Raw genomic sequence first — 20928 nt, forward strand, 5'->3', positions numbered from 1 at the left:
GTACTGCTGTCCCATGTATGTATCCAAACCAAAATAAAGTTGTTTAAAAAAGAAAAAAGTGACATCATACTATTTCAGATTATGTTTAGAACAATAAAAGGTTCCCATTCATTTTTTTTTTATAGCACACAGACAGCCCAGGGGCATTGTGGCGCTGTTACTTGCAGCAAACATAGTTACATTATGCATAAGTTACAACATTGGAGCACAGAGATGTAGTACATGTTATACATGCAACAAGTATAGTTAACATATCCATGGACGTCATGACAGGGGTATGGTGATAAGGCGAATAAGGTGGTTTTCAAGGTTTTGCGGAAGGCGGTGAGTGAAGATTCAGCTCGCAGGGCAGTGGGGATGGCATTCCAGTACAGGGGCGCTAGGTAGGGGAAGCTGGAACCACCGGCTCTTGCTCTTTTTACCATGGGTATGGTGAGTAGGTTGGCATAGGGGGTCCTAGTTGGTCTTGATGAGGCAGGGTGGGTCCGTTGTGATAGGTATGCTGGTGCGGCGAGGTGAATGCATTTGTGGGTGAGGGTCAGGGCTTTGAAGATGATCCTCTGTTTTATGGGGAGCCAGTGGGAGGCTCTTCTGGCAGTAGAGATGTGATCTCTTTTGGAAATGCCTTGTGCTGCACATAAGGCATTGTTTTGAATAACTTGCAGTTTCTCAAGATTTTTTGTGGAGGTCCTAGGAAGAGAACGTTGCAGTAGTCCAACCGTGATCCAGTGATAGCTCTTGCTAAATTTGTGCAGGTGTCATTGGAGACGTAGGGTCTGACTGTGTTGAGGAGTTTAGTATGGTAGGCAGACGAGGAGGCAATGGCATTCACTTGCCTGGTCATGGACAGACTTGAATCAAGGTAGATGCCTAAGGTTTTTATTGACTCGGGCACTGGAATTTTGATGGACTCAATGATAAAGTGGCTAAACTGGTCGTCAAGTTTTTTGAGAGTGTCGGGGGAGCCTACAACCAGGAGTTCGGTTTTGTCTGAGTTGAGACAGAGGCTGTTAGCAGCCATCCAAGTTTGGATGGTGTAGATGATGTTAGTATTAGCGGTGTGCGAAGCAGTGTGTCTTGTGAGGAGTGAGGACAGGACGCTGCTGAACGCACCTTGAGTCTACTACACGGAATCGGAGACCGCTTTCGCTTTCCAGTGAACCTTCAGCGTTTTGGCTACAAAAACACCGCGCAGGCGCGGCACGGTGTGCGAAGCAGTGTGTCTTGTGAGGAGTGAGGACCGGACACTGCTGAACGCACCTTGATTCTACTACATAAACTCGCAGTCCGCTTTCGCTTTCCAGTGAACCTTCAACGTTTTGGCTACAAAAACACCGCGCAGGCGCGGAGCGGTGTGCGAAGCAGTGTGTCTTGTGAGGAGTGAGGACAGGACGCTGCTGAACGCACCTTGATTCTACTACACGGACTCGCAGTCCGCTTTCGCTTTCCAGTGAACCTTCAACGTTTTAGCTACAAAAACACTGCGCAGGTGCAGAGCGCAGCGTGGTGTGCGAAGCAGTGTGTCTGGTGGCGGGAGTCGGGTCGGAGCGGATAGGTAAGACCCATCAGCGGTCTTTCTCTTCCCCCCCACTCTCTACCCATTGCACATGGCGCCTCTGTCCCCCACTGAGGATATTAGTCGTCGATTACGAAGTAGCAAAATATTTCAAGACCAACACCAACACAAAGATCTGCAGGACCTTACAGAAGTGACCGAAAAAGCCAGCAGAAATGGAAAAGGGCTGTCGGCAGCCACTGCCCTCTTCACTACGACTACAGCCCAGGCAAACAATCCCTCTGGCACTGTCCATTCTCCCACCCCTTCTCCCAAACTCGCCAGCGGGCCTCTACAGAAGAAGAATACTGGCGGGGCTGGGGTGCCCGTAGACCCAAAACTCCATTCTTCAGGGGAGACCGTGGCGGGGGGCGCTGCTTCATCTGCATCTTCTGTGCCATCTGTGTTGAGTGCGAACGAGTCAGCCAGCCCTGTTTCAAAACGGGCTTGGCCATCAACGCCTGGCCCGATTACCGTTTCGACGAGTGATTCCTCGCCGGAGACTGTCGGAGGACGGTCGCAGCAGGGATCTTCACGGCCGGGCTTGACGAAACGCACTCACCCGTACACAAGTCCTGATCCGAACGGACACCTCGACTCTCTGGCACGACTATACCCTTCAGCACGGCCGACAAACATCACAGACCAGGTGGTTGAGAGAAACCCGAAGGATCCGACGGCCAGTGCTCCGACGCCAGAGACCGGAGGCGAAACCAAAATCCGACCCACAGTGACCACAGTCCAAATTCATCGCAGTCACTCAAAGCTGATGCAACAGCACAGACCCAAAGTCATCCCTCGAAAAACGAGTGTAAATGACTCCTGGGACACCGAATCTGAGGACGAGGTGTTCTCACCCAACAAACAGCTGGACGAACCTGGGGCAGTCACACCGTCTCAAGTGGTAAGCACCACGGACCCTGAATTAGAACTAGGTGCCCAAGTCGACACCGAGCAGACTTCGCCAGCCAAAGTTGCACATGGAGTTATAGACCTTCATTTGGGCTCAGCCCCCCGAGTTCGAACTTCAAACCCGGCTGTCGGCAACCCCCCAGACTTAATTGAAGCGCCGATGAGTGATTTAGAACACAGTGACCTAGTACATAAGAAAGTAAACCAGGCTCCAAAGATCCTAATCATCAACGGAAGCTCAAACCAGAAACAAACAGTTGGAAAAAGCACGACAAAGAAACAGAGAAAAGTCACTTCCAAACTCCATGGGGGCTCTAAAGGCTGCCCAAGCTCGTCGAACCCAACAACTCTGAAAGAATACTTCTTGAAATAGCATAAGAGAAAATTAGGGCAAGAACCCGAGTTGTCGGACGCGGAAATCTTGGAGGCAATCCAAGACAACTCACCACTGAGCAAAGCCAGAAAAACCGACACAAATCTTCAAGGGCAAACCTACACGATTCCATCACCCCAACAATCTGGCCCATCAGCAACGCCAAGACCACAGCCAAAGAGACCGTCGCTCCCAAAAGTTCCACAGCTGGAAGCAAGATTGACGGACCTCATGGAAAAGAGGATAGGTTCTCCCAAAAAGACCGTTGAAGACCCCCTGAGCCTGATTAACACACCCTGTACAGGCCCTACAAACTCTTCGGCTACCCTAGGCCTAGCTAAGCCTAGACAAAACCACCACCTCAACCAGAAAGAGGAACACTACTCATGGACACGCCCACACATACAGGGAAACCCGAGCCAAACAATGGAAAATCTGCCACAGGCAACCCAAGTCAATATTCCAGCCTCAGAAAGGAGGCTCTCTGAGAGACTTCCGGTGCTCCAGGGCACCAAAGAGTTAAATACCCCCTTCAAATCCAGACACCTCACCAATACATCAAATACGTCTGAAAATGACTCACCTTCAAAAAAGAAAAAAGACATTCTGTCTGTGATATCAGCATTTTCGATTGCTCTAAAGCCCTTTGGAAAGCTATATGAATCAATTCATGAGGCCTTGAAAGACAACACATCAATGATCAGCGAACTGAAGGACAAACTAATTTTCGTTGAAGGATATCTAACTGCCACTGCAAGAAATTCGAATAACATGTATGCAAAACTAGAAGAAAAAATTGACAAACTGTCTATAGAACTACAAAACAGATGTGACACGCATCAAATAAGTACAGCAAGCATGACCAAAGCCACGCAGACCACACAGTGTGAGAAAAAAAAGAAGTGGCCCCTATCTTCTCAAAAGTGCCACCAAAGACAGCATCCCAATCCGCTCCTGTGGCGCTACCGTCTCCGTCTGCGCAAATATCTAGTAGGAAGCAGAAAGAAAAGAAAAAAAATGGCACCAAACCACCGCTGCTTTTATGCACACAAGAAAATACACCAGAAACCCCGCCCCAACCGGGCCCTATTCAAGGGACGGCTACCCTGCCAAATCAAGGGCAAAAAGCCAATGCCAATAAAGCTAGAGCATACCACAACGGCAGACACACCTGAAATAAGTGACGACTTGGATCGTCCTCAGACTTGCTGAATATATCACAGTATGCAAACGCCAGGGAAATAGACTCGCCAACTCTGACAAAGCGAGGGGCTCCGTCAAAGCAAATACATGAAATCCCCTCGCTAGAAGTGGACCCCATTCAGGAAGTGAAAAACAAGCACGAGGCAGTGGCCTTTACCAATTCAAACCAATGTTCGCGCTCAAATTCCCCAAGTATTGCACTAAGAAACTTAAAGAAATCAAGCAAAACACCAAAAGAGGAGGCACAAAGAGAACATGAAACAAAACAGAACTTACAACGCCGACAGAGCACGACTCCCTGCCTTTAAAGAGTCCAGAAGATTCTCGGAGGCTGATTCAAAGAAAGACAAAAAACTTGAAGGGGCGCTACTTTTCAAGTTGGAACAAATCTCGGCTAAGGACAGCTATTTGGTGCTGAACCGTACAACAGTCTTAAATATAATGGGGAAAGTAGATAAGCTCCGCAATTTAAGAACGGACGACTTAATACTGGTTGAACCATACCATCGTGAACATAGAGCGAAAGCCTACCTACATGTAAGAAGCAAGGCTGCGACGGCGCTCACCCCAGAAGCAATAAAAGACCTCTATAAACTGGGATTAAAATTAAACCAGCCGCAGAAGCCTTCAACGGACACACCAAACAGAAGCAGAGACAATTGGGAAGCCTCAAGTCACGGTATCGAACAGTATAGAGAAAGGCACCCGCTGAAGACATCCAGAAGGCCCAACCCATCATATGGCAAAGACCGGGAGTGGCGGTCCCATCAAACCACTCCAGTAAAGACCAGGCCAGATAGAAAGTACGAATCACCAAAAACCCCAAGAAAACAGGGAAGGGAACAGAGAGAGACCGGCGTGGACAACAAAAGGGAGGCTGTACCAAAAAGAGAACCGAGTGCATCAGCTGTACCCAAACCATGGAGATGGATAGCGGAAACGTTCTCTCGAAATCAAACGAAATAGCAAATACAAGGAACCAGCATTACAAAGAAGCAGCAATCCGGACCTCATAACCATCTAACAAAGAGCACCCTAAATATGGCATCCTGGAACACGAGAGGCTATCGTCATCTAACCACACCTAGCGATGTAAACCTGAGTACATTTGAGCTGATATGCCTTCAAGAAACATGGCTGGTACAAAAACCATCCATGGATGGATTCGCAATAGAAGCCTCCCCAGCATCAAAGTCCATTCTGGGCCGTCCCTCGGCGGGCATACTAACGGCAATCCGTCTGGGTTCCGGGATTACGCCAAAGGGAAAAATTGCAGAGGGGTATGGAATGCTAACTACGCTGACTACATGGTTCTACCAAGAACAAGTCTGTGACGCCTGGATAAATTCCGAATTGGCAATAATAAACCTGTACTGGAATCCCGACAAATCAAACACCAAAGAATTCTGTACCATGGTTGCCAACTTAATCGACGAACTAACTGTGGACCGAAAAGTGCCAAATATCATAATCTATGGGGATCTGAACGCCAAATGTGAGGAAAAACGAGCGACGACTCGACGGCTTCTTTGCGGATGGACGAAAGGGGTTGGGCCTGGTCCCTTCTAATGAAAACGAGAAAGTTTCATAATGTGTCGTCCCTCCAGGACGAGAAAACACAAATTCCAATGTGGGAAAGGCTAAACTCGGCCGCCACTCTCGATTACATATTCATCACAGAAGGGCTGATCCCGTACTTTACCGACTTCGCAGTTATAAAAACAAAGGAAAGTGACCATAACCTTCTCCAGATGTCGTGGAACAGGGCAGCTGCGACAAGACTCCTGTAGGCACCGGATATTGAGTCAAATCTGAAACAAAACAGACTACGTCTAACATCAGACAACGTAAGATCCTTCACAATTAACTTAACCACGAAATTTGATAAGCCAAATGAGAGGAAAACTGACATACGACCGGAGTACGTGTCCCTGCTGGCTCCCCATAAAGTGAGTTTTGCAGGCAGAAGTACTAGTCATCCAACTCACACCCACTCGTTTGATCGAGAAGTGGCGATCAAAAGACAAAGAGTGAACAAGCTAAAAAAAATGGCAGCGAGAGCAGACTCCACGGGAGCCTGGACTACATATCTCTCTGAATACAAGTCCTACAAATCGTGGCTAAAGCAGCAGAGGCTGCAAATGTACCAAAACGATGCTGAAGCGATGCTGCACACCTGGGCCTCAAGAAAAACACATGACTTTTGGTCGCTACTAAAATCAATAAACGGACAGAAGGCAAATTCGATCTAAAACTGTGTCCCTGAACAAAAGTGGATTCGGCACTTTACGGAGCTATACCGATGCCTCCTCACTTCATCTCCATTACAAGTGGCACCGTCTAATTCCGCATCTATCCACCTGTCATCTATTGAGGATATTATGGACGTTATTATGAAGTTGAAGTCCTCTAGTTCCCCGGGGCCCGACGGTCTGTCAAACATCGACATTAAGAAACATCCACAAGTATGGGCGCGAGCAATTGGCAAACTATTCAACCACTGCCAAAAAATGAAACAAATTCCGAAAACTTGGACAGAGGCAGTTCTGTCCCAATTTTCAAAAAGGGCGACAGAGACATCCCGGTCAACTACAGACCCATTGTATTACTTGACATCATTGGAAAGATCTTTGCGTCATTGCTGTTACGCCACTTCAAGGGCTGGGTTAGCTCTTCCCCGGCAGCCGACATCTTTCAAACAGCTTTAGCATCATCAAAGCAAAGGTGAAGAGAGGAGCGCCGAAGGTTCACATGGCAATGGTGGACCTTTCTCAGGCTTTCGACACAGTAGATCGCCAAAAACTGTGGCGCAAGCTAACCACCTGGAAATGTCCGGCTCCGATTCTTGATCAAATAATGGCACTCCATGAATCAACCTCGCTCAGAGTCCGTTTAAATCAACAAGGGACCCTATCAGACCAAATCAACAGCCCTGTTTATCGCCTTCATTGGGGACTTCCAAGAATCGGAAAAAACAGTAAGATCCTTCCCACCACAAGTTGGTACCTCGAAAATCTCGAGACTCCGGTACACAGACGATCTGATACTGATGGACCAGACAGCGATCGGCCTGCAGAGGCAATTAGCAAATTTGTCTAAATATATGGAAGAAAACAATCTACAAATCAACAAAATCAAGACAAAAATCCTATCATTCTCCAAAAGCCTAAAGAAGAGCCAGACAAGTTCGACCTGGTTTCTGGACAAAACAAAAATCGAAGTGGTGAACGAAATTAAATATCTAGGTGTGCAGCTGGATAACACACTGGACGAAAGCTCCCTACAAGATTCTCTATGGTCAAAGATGAAAAATTTGACAGCCCAATCCCGAGCAGTGGACAGAAAATTCAGAAAATTTTCTTGGACGCCGGTACTACAATTTTACAAAACAAAGGTAGTCCCCTCAATAACATACGGTATGGCAGCCAATCTAAATTTAACCGAGGAATTTTGGTCCAGGCTGGAGGGTTTCCTGTGGAAATCGGTTTTGGGACTCCCTAAATCAGCCCCCAGGCCAGCAATTCGACGCGACCTTGGCCTACCATCGCTAGCCTCGGCGGTACTGCAAAGCGCAATACTACTCTACAGAAAAATACGGACCCCTGACACTCTGCCAAGAGTGGTGGAAGCAGAACTGAACAAAGGGTCTTGAATTACCACTAATGAAATGGGCAAAAAAAATTGAAGAAAAGCTGGAGGAAGTCCATTGTAACGCGGACCTGCTCATTTCAAATCCTGGCCGAGTAAAGTTAAAACTCTACCAACAAGACTGGATAAACACAAACGAAAAAATATTCCAGTATAAATCGCTAAAAGATCTGCCTCCAACCTACAATCGGATAAAGGCTCCGCTGAGATACTGCGAAAAATTCCCCGAGAAAAAACTGAGGAAACTATTTATGCGAGCCTGTCTAAACCTACTCCATACCAGAAAAGTCTTGGCAACCAGAGCCCTTTCAGCAGTGGCAAACTGCCGCGTGTGCGGCAAAGTAGATCAAGTAGAGACAGTTCGCCACCTCCTCACATCATGTCCAGCACTATCGTCAGAAAGACGGGCTTACTTTGCACCACTCATTACCTGCTCGGCGGTACTCGATGAAGAAACTATATGGTTCCGACTGATTGCCGGCGACTCCACAAGATGGTCGAGAATGGCTGCCAAATTCCTGGAAGTGGCCCTACAAAAAGAAAGTGCCCTTGGCCCTCCCTTAATCATGACTCCTGGCGGCCCTCCACCCGACCCCTAGGAACATACACGTCGAACTAGAGTGGTGTCTTGAGTAGCCTTCGCAAGAGTAAAGACAGTTCATCATGGAGCATCGTTTTGTAAAAAACCCAATTGGGTTAATAAACAAAAAAAAAAAAAAAAAGATGATGTTAAGGGTCTTGAAGTCAGTGTCATAGTCGCCTGTCAAGTGAGGAGGATCTGCGGGTCGTCCACGTAATTAGTGTAGGAGATCCCCATGGCATCAAGGATGAGGAAGAGGGGGCGAGTGAATATATTGTAGAGGGTGGGAGATAGGCATGAGCCTTGTGGTACCCCATATAGCATGATGGTGGGTGAGGCAGTAGCTAGATCAGAGAAAACCTGCATGGTTCTTCCTTGTAGGAATGAGGTGATTAAGTTAATAGACACAACAAAAACTTAACTTGTGTTCAGTGGTTACAAAATGGCTCTAAAAAACGTCCAGAGGCATGAGGTCTTACAAGTATTGTATTGTATGTTTTTCTTTGAACACTTATTATCTGTTGCTGTAGCTTTAGATCAATTAATGAAAAAAGTATTCAATCAACCCCTCTACCCCACCCCCTCCTCAGTTACCTTTTAAGGTTCAACCCACACCACCCTGAAATTCCCCTCAGCCACACATACACGTTGCAAGTCCAACATGACATTTCTGCAGTCTTCCTTAAAGTAACTACTCAGAGCTTTAAACAGATAACCCGTACCAATGTTCCATATAACCCTTCTCCATTATTTAATATAAGATCATGTTTTTATCTAGCACTTCCTGTGATACCTCCATTATCTAAGAGCTGCAATACATGTTAGTTCTACCATATTTAATAGGAATTTAATGTATTGCAAAGTGGTCTTGTAAAGCGCATCTCTGAAATGTGTGTTGCCCTTGTGGGTTTGCCATTAAAAGAGGGGGTGTTTATAAGCGAGCAGCATTTGAGAAACGTGGCATTGATGAGCGCAGGCTGGAATTTTCAGACATGAGCAGTATGGTTCTGTGTGGTTTGTGGCAATGACAATTGGCTATGTTTCCTATCCAGAGGGAAAACACTTAATATATATTAGATGGCAGCACTGGGACACTGGAAGAACCCGTGACAGGGCACTGTATGTGATAGAGCCAAAGATGCAGCAGGCCATGTGAAGAACTCTGAGCTGCTCCCTCAAAATGCATGTGCTTGGTGTGGTGCTAGTTGGCAGAAAACAGCCATGTGTATTGTGGTGTGTGTGTGTGTGTGTGTGTGTGTGTGTGTAGTTTAAGGGTGCTAGTAGAGTGCAAAGTGAGTCAATGAGATGGGAAGGGAGGAGGTGGTTTAGGGTGCCTGAGGAGTCCTATAATCAGAATTTTAGGACTAGACTAAAAGTATGGAGTTCAAGTAGTGTTATGTGGAGAGTTATGGAACCAAGTACCATTCCCCTAAAGTAAACTTAGAACATGGAGATTGCTTCAGTATAGAGCAAGTGAGGCATTGTCCAAAAGAGTGTGTTTTGTGTAGGAGATTTCTGCCTCTTGCGCACTGCCGTAATGGAAATGGTGCCCATCTGAATAATTATGCGCACCCGAGAGACATTTTTTAACAAAGTAAAAGAGAGTTATACAAACTGCAACCATACTTAACTGTAGAGCCATTAAGTATAATTCCACCAACTTGGTCGATGCTAAGGACATGCAGAGAAATGCACGTGGAAGGTGCAACCTTTGCCAAATCCAAAAGGATAAGAGCCAAAAATGTGGAGTCTGTTTTATCAATGAAAAAAATCAGCAGGTCCCAGAACATTTATTGGAGCTTTTTGACATAAATGAACAATTCCAGGATTTCATCACAGTGTCATGTTCCTGGGTACCAAGCAAAAAGAAGAAAAATTCACTTTTGTATTGTCATGACCTTTTAATTTGTTTTCAATAATTGTATATTGCAATATATTTCATTTGGTTAAAATAATGTGAAGTTTAATGAAGAAAAGGAGGATTATTTGAAGTTCCACTGTACCTTGCCATCCATTTGACTTAACTTTGAATAACACTGCATTTCTTTTTAACTTGAAATGAGACGTGTTTGTGCAAGTCCCTGGAGCCGGCCTGGAACAACTAGCCCCAACAGAAAAGCCCATTACAAGACAGAGACAGTACACAGTAAGCATTATTGTCTTCAAGCTAGTTTTACCCCCTAGACATTGCCAGATGCTATCTAATGTAAAAAAACAAAGGGAGCTGTCATATCCGTCAACTTCCGGCCCCTAATAAAAATCCATTCAGCTGGAGCCATGAGACTGCATCTGATATTCTGTACACACAACAAGAAACTAGCCTGTGCACATATTAATGTCATGAAAGAGAATTCATATGTGATGCACCACCAGTGACACCTGTAGGCCAAAATCGACATTTATATTTCTTGTCAAATTGAACAGAACGTTCATGTGTTGTATTTTAACCCAAACATATAATAAAATCAGAATGTGTACGTGTGGAAAGGAATGCCCTAAACACTTGGAAGAAATTACACGTTAAACATAAAAATTATGTCTTACATCCCATTTAAAATTTACATTGTTTATAATGGTGGAAAATGTAAATTCTCTCTGAATATACATTACACTGGGACAGGCAGCGTCTTGAATTGTCACTTCCAAAATAAAGATTATAATGACTTTTATTTGATTATACTTGCATATTTACTTCTAAAGTTACCTGGCATAAAAAGAATGCCTCATCATAAAATTATGGGTGACGTTCCATCCCACCTTTTTAGTCATGGGGCTCGGAGGGAAGAGCCCCTCCTTTCAAATCACAAGATGAGGGGACAAGTTTTATATGATAAAATAGCTTGCACACAGATAGGAAGGAAGAATGGAAACATATTTTGACAAATATTTCTGAATACAACTGGAAAGAGATTGCTAGGGAGAATTGAGGGCAATTGGAGAATGGTTTGCAGGCAGCCTGGAGAAAGAAGCCCTTTCAGAGACATATGAGCAGGCCATATATTGGATATTGGCTTCCATACAAGCAGCTGAAGGAGGCCTTGCTGATGCTGCAACTCCAGAACGCAGGAGCCGAAACTGGAATTCATGGAGCAGGAGCTGGAAGTAGCTCTGTGTTGTCGGGAGTGTCCTCTGACCAGGAGCTGTTAATGTCCAGTGTCATGAATGGAGTGTCTGAAAGATGATGGAACCTGCTTTGTTGCCAAACTGTGAAATGCACCAAAAATGCGTGTCTTGTACCCACTTTCCATTGCTGTGCTGGTCAGTCTTGGGCGCTATTGCTCAGTTTTTGTCTCTGGTCATGTTGCTGTACGTGTCTTCACATTTGACATTCTCTTTACATTGTTTTGCCCTTTATTTCTCTTACATTTCTTTGTTGTCAGTTCATCAATCTTGCTGCTACCTCTCATTTAGTCTTTACTAGTACATCGTAACTGCCACTATATCTATTACTGCATTAATTTCTGTTAATGCCACATATTTATGTCTGCTTGCACCTCTTTTCTGTGATGTGACCTTACTGATTTTATTCTCTGTTTGTGCTGCAGAGTTAGGAACTAATACATAACTTGCAACAAAATCTAACTTCTCAGTGAGAAGCAACTATAACTTTGTGTCCAGTATATATGTCCATTCAGTCTTTACATGTCTTCTAGAGGTTTATTACATGTCTTCTAGAGGTTTATTAATGTGCCAGCCTTTTTATGCAAATTCCAAGACACAGACTTCATGTCAGATAGGTATACCTGTGTTGCACCATTTGGCTTTCGGACCCAAAAGTAGCCTGGTAGCTGTTGGTGTCAAACACCTAGGCCATATCCAGGAGCTAAATAGCTCCCAGCAATTTCGAACCCTGCAAGACTGAGAGGGTTCTGGCTGATTCTCCAAAATGAGAAGCCACCTTTAAAATGTAAGAAAACCCTGACATAACTCCAGATATTCCTTATAGTGTTGTCTTCGGTGAAATCACGGGAATAAGAGGTGCTGGAAGGCACAAGGGAATTCTAGGTTTAACAGGGACGTGGTAGCAGTGTAAGATAAAATGGCACTGTGTACTGTATTTGAATCTGACTGCAAGTGAGAAGTCATTTCCAAAAAGCCCATTGCATTTTGTATTGAGAAGCACAGTTTAAAACCGACAGCAATTTAAATGCAGTTTTTGTAGAATGATATATGGAATTTGCGGATGTAGAATGATATCAGATTAAAATAGACTCTGTGGCTCATACTAGCCTAGAATCACACGGACGAGAGTGTGATCACGAAACACTATTTTTTGACAGAGGATCATTTGTCACTGGTGGGAGACATAGCCCTAAAGTGTTGTGGCTGAGAAGTAGATTAGAGAATTCATTCTATTCACAGAAAATCATACAAAGTGTCAAACCCATGGAATCCCTTGTCTTGAAATGCACGGGTACCCTGTGTAATGTGAAAGGGAAAGGGTGCTTTTATATTGTACCTTTTACTGGAGAATATTACATCTCCAGCTCACAATTCTGTAGATCTGGAGGTAAATGAATAGAAACAGATTGGGAGCTGGACACACGTGAATTGAAGCTGCACACTGTGAAGAATCCTACGGCTCCCTCACTGAAACTCTCCGGTCTCCTCTGAGTGGGGGGCTGGGAAAGGCAGACTCTTCTTGATCCTGACCTTTGGGGTGGTGTTCTCCCGGAGAGAAGGAACAATGCCCTGTGAGACTGCAATGCCGGAAAAGGAGCGGAAACTGCCTCATAATGGCAACACAGGGCAATGTATGAGTAACAATGTGCGGGAGTTGCCTTTTTCAAGTTCTTGGAATCTGTAGGTGTGGGCGGCTGCCTGCATTGGATGCTGGGACAACCAGACAGACGTTATTTCTGATGCCTGTTTCGTGGCATCAAGCTGCTGTGCGCTACCCTTGGTGGGGAATGGGGGGAGTGTGAGAAGCAGTGGGGCCTGAGTGTGGTTGATGCCACAGGGTCTTTGAGTTGAGGGATGGGAAATGAGGTTGGGTTGTATTCTCCCTGGTTTCTTTTCTGTTATCTTTTAGAGAGCGTGGTTGCGCTTGGTGTTAATGGGTTTTTTAGTTCATTGGGCAGCAAGGAAGGAAGGAACACAATGGGAATGCGTAGTCTGGTGGGCAGCACCTTACATGTGTGGATTTCGCAGCATGCATTAATTGCATCCCTACTATTGGGGAGGGCTCTCGTGGGGTTCAGGGTAGTAAACTGGAAATTATATCTTCGTCCTAGGGTAAAGTTGGGTCAGTGGGAAAGCTTGGGGCCCGGATGGTGTTGAGGTATGGTCAGTGACTTGAAACTGGAATGTTGGAAGCATTAACAGTTATGTGAAAAGGCTTCGAGTGACTGCCTATTTAAGATGGATGGGAGCACTGTTGCAGGAAACGCACTTCACTGTGGATAGCAGGATGTGATTGCTAGGAAGTGGGGCGGAAAGCTGTATGGCTCTCCATTTTCATGATGAAGGTAGGATGGCCCTGGTACATGGGTTTATTGAGAACAGGGAGGTGTGCTTTATTAACTATTACTCCCCTAACAATAACGCTACAGTGTTTTTAAATTCTCTCTACTCCAGAGTGGCTAGGTTCAGGGGGGATACATGGGTCTGGGGAAGGACTTTAGCTGCACTCCCGAGCCTGTGTTGGACAGGTTGGATGATAAGTACAGGAAACCGTCCCCTCCGACTAGGGTTTTGGGCTCTTTGCTGCGGAACCTGGAATTAGTAGACATTTGTAGGTGGCACCATGGAGGGCATTGGGGCTACTCACACTATGCTACACCATCCAGGGTACATACCCACTTAGATTATATCTTTGCCGGGCAGGAGATTGACAGAGAATTCACTGCCACTGAGTGCAAGGCTAGGGTGCTTTCAGATCATACCCAGCTGATCGTGATTTGGCAGATGATCTCCCCTAGACTGCCTGTGCCGACTTGGCGCCTTAGGGCTGAGGACTTGCAGGATGAGGTTTTGAGGGGATATTTAGAGGATCGAATGGACATACATTTTGTGACCAACACAGGCAGAGTGGCTAAGTCTGGCACTGTATGGGATGCCTTTAATATGGTGATGAGAGGGGCTGCAATAGGTAAAATGGGCACACTTCGGAAGTAATTGTTGGAGGCCCTTTACAACACAGAGGCAGTGATCGAGATGGTGGAACATGATTGGGAGAAGTTGACCGATGGCTATGGGCAGTTATTGATTCTGTGACAGAGGTGTATAGCAGAGTGGGAGCGACTTGGCAAGTTTGACTTTGCAAGCTACACTCGTAGGGGGACAAGCCTGGTAGGTTGTTGGCACGGTTATGTCGAAGGGAAGCTCCAAGGGAAATGATTTGCGCTGTACAGAACGAAGGGGGTGAAGTCGCCGTGGCACAGTCAGAAACATATTATGTCTTCTCCCGGTATTATGAGGTCTTGTATATGGAGGGAGTAGTCAGCAGCGGGGAGAACATCGAGGAGGCGTTGACTCGAATAGATTTGCCCAGACTGGACGAGGCTTGGGAGGACATGTTGGACACCCCGATCACTGTTGATGAGATAGTGTCTGTAATGATGTCTCAGCCAACTGGGAAGACCCCAGGACCGGACGGGCTGCCGGTGGAATTTTATAAAACATATACAGTAGCACTCGTGCCAAAACGTCTTGAAATGTTCGAGGAAGCGTATGCATATGGTCTACTTCCCTGTAGTCTAAGAGAGTCTTTACTTGTGCTGGTATTGAAGCGGGGTAAGTCAACCTCGGACTGCTTCTCTTACAGGCTGCTCTCCTTAATATGTCAGAATTATAAGATCCTTACTGCTTTGTTAAGGGTGTGATCAGAGATTTAATACACACGTACACACTAATCAGACAGGATATGTGCCTGGCAGGAATACCGTGTGGAACCTGCAACGACTGCACTACGTGATGGAGAGTGCTCGGCATCTTGGGGTGGACTGTGCAGTGGCTTCGCTAGATGCAGTCAAAACATTTGATTTTGTAAGGTGGGATTGTCTATATGAGACATTGCAGCACTTCGTTGGTGGGCCTGGGTTCCGGCGGTGGGTCCAACTCCTTTATACGGAGCCCTGAGCTAGGGTGAGGTCTGGGAAACATGTCTCTGAGAATAGTTGGCTGTAGAGGTTCACTCGTAATTCGCCTAAAGGGTTACTTGGTAGGTGTTATTAGACCCACATTAAATCAAATCTATGGTGCTCCCTGTTGGATTTGTGCTACCAGATCGAACATATGAGAAAAAAGAATGGTGCCCCGAATTCCTCAAGGTACAAACGGGCACACCCTAAGCAACTAAATAAGCTGTCAAAAATGTTCGAAAAGAACTTGCATGAAAGTTTAAATGATATTCATTATTAGTAATTGTATTCACCAATCAAAAAGTGATTTACATCAAATTTACAAAACAATTCAACATGGAAAATATTTACATTTTTCAAGTATTCATTTTATACATAATTATTCAAAATCAAAAACAGTCTGAAATTTCATAAGCAAGACAACTGAGAATCAATCTCTTTGATTTACAAAAGCCAGTCTGATATTTTGTTTAAGACTGGATAGTATCCTGATATCTAGACAGGGGATTACTATCTAAATGTGCTTAAGAATTCATCAGCTGTCTTAGTACTATGCGTTCCGGGCGTGTTGCCCTTCTTCAGTTATTGATATCGTGGATACTTCTTTCTGAAAATGTTAACAAAAATAAATACATTTTAGTGACTTTGTCTCTATTTAAATTGTAAGCGTATTATACAAAGTAAAATTGAAGGGTCACTTTACTAACCTGTGAAGACACTCATCAGGAGTGGATGTGCTAGTAGTTAACTGCCTCAGAAAAATATACCACTCCTAAAGGTGAAAAAATTTGGCCATAATTACTCAAAATGCACTCCCTCGGTTATTAACTACCATACCCCTGAACTCATCTGTGGCGGGACAAGTCGCTGGCAAAAACGCTGTGCCCCGCTCCGAGACCAGACCAGAGGAAATGTAAGTGAAGAAGCGTGGTTGCTTAAAAAGATGTTAATAAATACATGAAAAACTCACCTACCAAGGCAAGGGACGGAGGGCTAGACTCAGAAAAGGCCTTCGACCGTGTCGAATGGCCATATATCGGTAAGGTTCTTCGGAAAATGGGTCTGGGGCTAATTTCTGTGGGTGGATCTCAGCATTATATAATGGCCCCATAGCGAGAGTTTTGGTCAATGGCGGCACATCGGAACCTCTGGCCCTATCTAGGGGCACCCGTCAGGGATGTCCCCTGTCACCCCTTCTGTATGCTTTGGCAATGGAGCCCCTGGCCATAGCGATCAGAGCTGACCAAGAAATCGCAGGGATAAGATGTGACGATTGCGACTTCAAACTCTCCCTGTTTGCAGACAATATCCTAGGCTATCTGACCAACCTTCAGGTCTCTCTACCCCGATTACTTGGTCTTATAAACTACTATGGTACCTTTTCGGGGCTCAAGAAAAACACGTCCAAGTCTAGCATTATGCCCATGGGTCCCGGGGACCACGACATCGGGGGTAACTCCGAAACACTGGGAGTGAGAATAGAGCGGGTATCCACTAGGTATCTGGGCACCTGCATTCCCAGGGATCTTTCACAATTCTATCAGTGCAACTTTCCAGGGATCTTGGCTAAGATCAGCAGTGACCTCAAACGATGGGCGCCTCTTACACTCTCTTGGTTTGGGCCTATGGTTATGGTTAAAATGAACATCTTGCCCCGCCTACTGTACCTCTTTGCAGCCCTCCCCGTGGTGATCCCTGATGCCTTCTTTGAGGTACTGCAGTCCCGAGTCCTTCAGTTTATTTGGGACGGGAAAAGAGCTAGAGTCAAATTCTCTACCCTGACCCTTCCGAAGTCTCACGGTGGATTCGGCCTCCTAGACTTTAGACTATACTATAAAGCAGCCCAGCTCCGGGTGATGTTGGAGCACATGAGAGATGACATGGGGACGTATTGGACTTACATTGAGGATGTCCACACCCACCCGAAAAAAGTCAGGGACTTACTATGGGCCCCCCTAAAGCCCACCCCACACACCTCAGAACACACCCTACCTTAGCAGTCCTCTGGGCAGCCTGGAAACCAAATAAAGATAATAAACTGCTGTCATCCTGGCCGTCCCCTTTAACATCGCTCTGGGGCCCCACAATCAACCTAGGCACCAGAGGCTTCCGAGATACCCAATCATGGTCAGACATGGGCCTGGAGAGGGTTGCCCAACTCTCTCGCGAAGAGGGCTTCATAGAATATGACCAACTGACTGAGGCACTGAGCGACAGTCCGCCTTCGATCTTTGAACATCTGCGTTTGAAGGGAATCCTGACTCACCCTCGGTGGGCTGATAACTTCAAACGTCCCCTCACCCCTTTTGAAAATGTCCTAGCCAAAAGCGTTTCCCGGAAGGGCTCCCTATCTAGGTTTTACAGCACATTGATAACGGCCAACCTGGAGGGTAGACAACCCTTCAAACGAATATGGGAAGAAAGGCTGGATATGACGCTGGACGACCACACATGGAGGGCAATCTTCAAAGCTATATTCACGGGTTCACTGTATACCGCTGCCATGGAACATAGCTTCAAGATACTCCACTCATGGCATCGGCCCCCGGCCACCCTGTCCAAAATGTTTAAGGAGGTATCCTCTTTTTGCCCTAGCATATGTTAGCAAAGGGGCACTTGGTTTCATATTGTTGGGTGTCCTGACCCACGTTTAAGCTATCATGCCACAACATTTGGTGCTGTGGGCTTAGAAAATTCAAGATGGCGGAAAACCCACATGTGCACCGAAATCCAGGAAAGCTGCGCAGTTTGTGCGCCCACCAAAATGGTTGCCTCACTTGCCACCCACCAGTGCGAGAATGAAAGGCCGGGTTGCCATGAGGGAAATGGGTTGCCAAAGGAAAAACAGTAGCGCCGGTTAGCTTCAAAGCGCTTTAAAATCACCATTGGACTACCCGCACAGTAGTCTGAAACCATTGGGAATGTCAATGCTGATTGCCAAATGCAACCTAGAATTGTTGGGAATTCATTTTCCTTAAATCCCAAAAATGGGTGCAGTACCAGTACTCACCACTATCCAAAAGCCGGCAGTTTAAAACCACCCTGTGTTTCTCTGAAGGCAAGCCAAAGTGCCTATTTCAAACATTGCAATATGTGCAAAATATTCACTGAACACCAGCAGACATTTGGTAGAATGGAGTTTTGTGTGCCTACAAAATCTGGGAAATGAAGAGCCCAGAACAATGCTTATAACAAAACTGGCTGAGCTATGGAGTCAGCAGTTTAAGTTGCACTGGATTTAAAGACACTAAAATCGAAAATGTTAGATTAAATGAGTGACCTATGTTTGGTGTCACATGCCTTTGTAACTGTTTAAATGTCATAGTTTTAAACTTAGAATCAGCCTTCTAGCTGCATATGTGAAAATGTTTAGTTTTATTTGAATGCAGAAACTGGGGAACAGAAATGACAGCTTAAAGAGATTCCAATTTGCCTGGCAACTACCCCCATCAGGAGTGAAACTTGAGTCACAGCTGTGTTCCCAGGCCTAGCTGCCCTTTTGCTGCTCACACTAAGGATATGCCATCTATCTGATAATTGAATTACCTGTGCTCTGCAGGAAAGTGAACAAAGCCCTGTCCTGGCTCAGGCAAAGGTTTTATTGGCAGGAGTCGTAAATGGTCGTAAAAAGTGGCTTCCTCCTGAGGAAAGGGGAGGGGCACTGCCTGTGAGAGCAAGCTGGCTTGGCAGAACTGGAAATACCAGAAATTCAACCTTGTGCTGAGGGTAAACCACACCCCTTTGTAGCCAGAATATTGTTTAAAAAAAAGATGAATAACTCATAGAGCGGACATGTGAAAATTTTATAAATGATACCATAATTCTTGTGATTTTTCTGCCCACATTTTAAGAGGTTTTTCGACCCGGTGGCGTGTTCAGGGGGGTGTCAGCGGAAAAGTGGGGATAACTCTAAATGTATGCATGTTAAAAATCTGAAACTTCATCAGTTAATGTCCGTACTCCCTGCGCACATGTATGTAAAGTTGGGTCAATGTCAGAAATTGCAAAATCAGTTAAAAGTGAAATATGTGCCATTTCTGAATGCAAGCTCCCAGGAAGAGCAGAGTTTGAACAGGGGATACCTCCTGTAATGCATGATGGGTGCATATGATTTTAAAACAATATGTACCTCTGCAAATATGTATTTGTTTCAAATCTAGATTTGTGTGTAAGTTGACAGGAGGAGTGGACTTTCTGCAGGCTGTAAAATGACATCACTCTGACTCACAGTTCATTCCCTAATCAAATGATAAATGGAAGTTTGACCAATTAGAAGCTGAGAGAGAGGTAGGGTCAGTGATGCTAGAACACACCCACATTCTAAACACATAAAAGCAGACAGACAGGACAGATAGGGACCTTCAAATTCCATCTGCAGCGGGACGCTCTGCCGGAAAAATCCATACTTTACCTCCATCAAACCTCCAGAGAGCCAAACTAGAGACTTCAATCTATCCAGAACTAAGAGACCAGACCAGAGAGAAAGCAGTGCTGTACCCAGAGAGACCCAGACCACCAGAGAGAGCTGACCCAGATCACTGTGAAGTGCAGAGACCAGAGGCGAGTTTAAAACCTGACCAGATCCATGGCGAGGCACATTTCACTCAAGAATATAGTGTGAGTACCTAGAAAACTGTGCAGAACCAATCTCTTAGTTAAAATAATATAATTCAATCTATTTAATCTAAGTAGAACTGCCTCCTAACTGTCACCTGTCATTTGTAAAGCTGTCACTTGTCATTTTCTAGTCGCAAGCTGCACTTGTCTTTTTGAACTTTAAAATTTCAAATCTGAAAAACGACCTTCACAAAATCGCTCATATCTCCGCAACCGTTTGTGCTAGAGACTTGCAATAACTTTTATTTGAAAGCTTAGAATCTCCTACCCCTTATAGTTTTACCGCAATCGCGGAACACGCATCCGTGAATTTTGCCGCGATTTGCAAATTTCTCCACATGTAAAATCAGCTGCTGCTTGCCTTCCATTTGCCAGAAATTCGTTTAACCTGCTAACTATCCCTGCCTCATTGCTAGTGTGAGCCTGGACTAATATTAACTAGATACCACTCACCCTGAACCTCTGAAAGGGAATTAAAAAGCATTTCCAGCATATTTCTCATCCATTGCTAGCACATATCAAAGCATTTGGGCCTGTGTTTTCAAAACTCCTATCTGTGTTTTCAAACTTCTGTAGTCTAAGCTTGCCGGGGTGAACTGAATCACATTTGATTGCATTTCTGAGAACTGTGTGTTTCCTTCCATTTCCTTGCCTTGCATCAAGGGGGGGAGGGGATTGCCAGAGAAAAGTGATTACATTGTTTTGTTGAAATCATATTGAGTATTTCTATACTGCATTTCATTCATTCAACCTTGCATCCATTTGAACTCTATAAAGCATTTTGTACCACCTTCTTCTTTTGTTCCTATTTACCAGTGTGCTACCTTATCCATTTCATGTCAACTCATTAGTGATTATAAGAAGTGTGCTAGTGCCAGATTCTCCGTTGTTAATCTTTATCATATCAGATTAAGTGTGATATTCAATTATTGATTTATTATAAAGTGGGATATATATA

Source organism: Ambystoma mexicanum, chromosome 9 (assembly GCF_040938575.1).
Source record: "Ambystoma mexicanum isolate Mex_15411 chromosome 9, UKY_AmexF1_1, whole genome shotgun sequence".
In the NCBI taxonomy this organism is placed as follows: Eukaryota; Metazoa; Chordata; class Amphibia; order Caudata; family Ambystomatidae; genus Ambystoma; species Ambystoma mexicanum.